This window comes from Lithobates pipiens, unplaced genomic scaffold (assembly GCF_037356315.1).
Source record: "Lithobates pipiens isolate NorthernLeopardFrog02 unplaced genomic scaffold, aLitPip1_a1.2 Scaffold_10, whole genome shotgun sequence".
NCBI lineage: Eukaryota > Metazoa > Chordata > Amphibia > Anura > Ranidae > Lithobates > Lithobates pipiens.
In genome coordinates this window covers 196,681,621-196,685,565 of record NW_027507686.1, presented here as the reverse complement: position 1 = coordinate 196,685,565, position 3,945 = coordinate 196,681,621, and the positions used below count along the sequence as shown (strand labels likewise).

Genomic DNA, 3,945 nt, shown 5'->3' with positions numbered 1-3,945 from the left:
ATCACGTGCACTAATCAGAGTGAAAACCAATAATAATTATAAAATATAAAATATATTTGGAGTACTTCCTAAATGTGAACAAATTGAATAGGCCTCATAAACAAGTTAATAATAATGTGCAAACAGTTATATATGTACCATCATCTGAATCAATTGAGAAAGAATGTTTGGGAGTCAGGACCCCACCCAAGACTCACCAAGGCAGAGGGGCGAGCAGACTATCACGGTACAAGTAATAAGATTTCTTCACGGAAATCTTTTGTAAAAGGCGAAAGATTTATTCGATCTGAAGAGTAACCAGAGTAAAGATTTCAGTGGAGAGGAACAATTATGAGTTTCTAATGCCTTGCATGCACTGAGGCATGGATGTATTTCCTGAAGAAGCGGTGAACCCTCAAAACTAGTCAAAACACCATGTCATCTGTGTAGCTTTTTAGCTCCTATGTGTATTCTTTCTATATTTTGTATGAATAAACTTTGTTAATTTGGTTTTAATTTGCTTTGTATTTTTGATGTATATTTTCTTTACTTGTACCGAGATAGTCCACTTGCCTTTCTCCCTTGGTGAGTCTTGGGTGGGGTCCTGACTCCCAAACAATCTTACTTCCTAAAAGAGAGGCACGGAATGATGCTGCAAGGGTTAATGGAGGGCCGGGCATGACAGTGGTGACTAAGGGACACCAGGCGTTAATGGATCTGCAAAGGAAGAGTGGGAGTTAGGAGGCTGGCTCTCAGGTTAACTTGTGGAGGAAGGGGAGGAGCCTTATAAAAGGGAAGGGGAGGAGCGGTAGTCAGTCTGTGGAGAGAATCAGGAAGAGGAGGCAGTTTTTCCCACCCTCCCTATATAAGGTGTGGTGTTTTTGGTGTGGTATTTTTGCTCTTTTTTGTTTCTTTCAGGTGTCGTTTGAAGGTCGTCATTACAGCAAAATTAGGTCTTCAGAGTGGGGCGGTGTTCCTGGTGGTCTTTGACGGTTGGCGGTAAATCAGAGGTGATCTGAAGGTGTGGGGGGCTCATCAATAGTATCGGCCCCTCCGTTGTATTCCGGAACGGTGGATGGAATACTGGTATGTGTTACTGCGGGAGGTTGTCTCCGACTGGTTACAGGTGGAGGCCTGGAAAAGTTATAAATGGGTACCGCAGTGACTTTGGTGTTTGGTGGAGTTATGGGTCACCGTCAGAGATCACCAGAATGGGCAGGTTATGGTTTGTTATGTTAATGTTGTATATATATCTTTATTTATTATATATATATATATATATATATATATATATATATTTTTTTTTTTTTTTTTTTTTGGAGTACTACTAAGTTGTTAATAAAGGCTGTTGTGGCCATTTTACTCCAAAGAAAGGTGTGGTCTCATCTGTTAATCGGGTAAAGGTAATGGGCAGGTGAACTATGGGGGGTAATTGAGTTATGGGGAAAAAGGGAACATTTAGGCTACACTGGTCATGTTATAAACCAATATATCTTCAAAAAAAGATAAAGCTGCCAATCCCTGTAGTGTCCCCACATACATAGAAAATATATATCACAATGGGTAGAAAGGTACTAAACCCATATAAAACAGTGCTCACATAATAATAAATGTAGCGCTGACCCCCGAAGGAGCGGTTGGTTTTGCTGGGCTTACCTTCTCCACCTCGTGCTCGTCTAGGGGTTTCCCAAGGTTGATAGCCCAATAAACTGTAGAGACCGACACTTGAATCCCTTTAGGAATTTTCATTTGCAAAACTCTGAACAGAACACAGTCTCTCAGTAGGGAATAGAGGGTATGGGTAGTAAAGCTCAGGTACTCTTGGAACTGCTGACACTTGAAATGTCTCTCTCTAGGGGATTCAGGGAATAGCCATTCACAACTGGATATTTAAACTATTGGATAAATCCCTTTTTGGTGAATTTAGCAACCGACTGGTGATTTAAGTATAGCAAAGTCTCTGCCACAGACTTGATTGTAGAACTTTAAAATACAACATAAAGTCTCTCACAGAAACTTAGTTGTAACTGAAGGATGAAATTAGGAACTCTCTTATGGTACCAGTATCTTGCAGCCGGTCCGGCGATACCATGAGAATGTGGATTCACTTGGTGTCCTTTCAGCTCAGCTTCCAGGCTCTTACCGATCAGCCAGCCTCATGCATGGCCCTCTTCTGAAGAGTCCTCCCCTGGTTGCGTTTTCAGTTGCTGGGCCTCTCCAAACCTGAGACAGCACCGGACCACCTTGAAACCCTCCTTCCTGTTACTGTGCCTCAGGCTAGCTACCCCTGAGACTCGGAAATGGATGGATCCGCACCCCAGGCCATGAGGGCCTCTGGGGGCTGGTCAGGAGGACCAGGACCAGGGAGTCAGAACATACTTCTGGACCAGAACCTCAAATCACGTGATCTCAGCACCTTAAGTACCCTCTCCCGGAATACACAGCGAGACAATGGACCCACTGATTGGCTCCGAAAGAGAGATTGGTACCCAATATGTCCAACCAGACTGCGTTCCAATGCCTGCCAAAGGTGATGCACAAACCTATGACCAGGCAGAACATAGCACCGTCCAGCCAAACTGATACTGAGACCATAATTTACTGAAATTAACCCTAAAACCCAACTAGGGTCTTAGGAAAACTAAATTGACAAAAACATAGTGTGTGCTCTTCAGGAGCCCGGCGCTACATAAACATGTAAAGTATTAAATAGGAAAAAAAATCTCACAGATGATCGGTCCGATCTGCCCGTATGTATAGAAGGTAATAAAAACTCCTAATGGTGTAGTACCCAAATTTAATTTACTGACAAATAATGTAGTAACTTACAGTTAAAAATTAAGACATCCAGCATAGGCAAAGCCTAAGGGGTCACAAACAAACAGAACACTGAAGCAATCACAGACTTCTGGCCCTCGGCCATGACATCACCCGACTCCTCCTGATGCGTTGCGTCACTGACACATGACTTTATTAAGGACATGTGGCCTGGTATGGTTCAAGAATGTAGGGTCACACGCTTATCCCCCCTTTTTCCTGCACTTCTGATCTACATACTCAAATAAAGGTCTGGTATGGATTTGGGGGGGTAACCCACATCATCTTTACGGTATCCTTGCCCATTTGTTTACATTCCTCTGTCAATCTGGAATCTCTGGCTGATAGCTAAATGGCTGGGCAAGTATATATCACTGGTTGTTAGAATGCTGGCATTTGCTGGATCGCTAACAACTCGATGCCCTGAGCAGGAATTGGTCACATTTAGCAGCAGTAATACCTTTGCTTCTGATAAAGGTTTCTCTTCCCAATGCAGCTGGAGGTTCAATGCGTCCACATGCCCATTTAATTTGGCCATTTGCTGAACCTCCTGAACAGCTGAAATTTAGTCTGAACCCTGCTGGCAGCTCAGGCAACCAGTGTGATTAGCATGTGATGTGTGATTAGCATGTGATTCTAATACAACGTTTAACCGCTTTATAAATACCAACTTCCTTTATTTTGGTGAGCATACATTTTGAGTTGTGTAAAATATAGAGATCTGCAGATTACCCCACTAAAGGGCGCTTGAGCATTGTTTTAGTGAGTCCTATAGACTTGCATTGTGTGAAGAAGCAGCAAAGCATATCCACTGTATAGCACTGCAAAATAGGCAGCTGAGCCTACATAAATAATGAGTAGGGATGAGCTTCGTGTTCGAGTCGAACGTACGTTCGACTCGAACATTGGCTGTTCGGCCGTTCGGCGAATTCCGAATGTTTGGGCCGTTCGTGTCAAAATTTGAGTGGCACGCGCGGACCACAATGCACTGCGGTGGCGCAGTGCATTGCTGGCTCATGATTGGCCAAGCATGCACTGTGACCCCGCATGCTTGGCCAATCGTAGTGCCAGCAGCGAGGAGAGCCATGATTGGCCACAGGCATCCTGCCTGTGGCCAATCATAGCTCAGGCTGTGTAGTGCACGCCCCA

General features: G+C 43.9%; 1 pseudogene; it reads right to left on the bottom strand.

Annotated features, from left to right (window-relative positions):
- Positions 1–243: 243 nt before the first annotated feature.
- LOC143956179 (U5 spliceosomal RNA) lies at positions 244–293 on the bottom strand (annotated as a pseudogene).
- Positions 294–3,945: the final 3,652 nt, after the last annotated feature.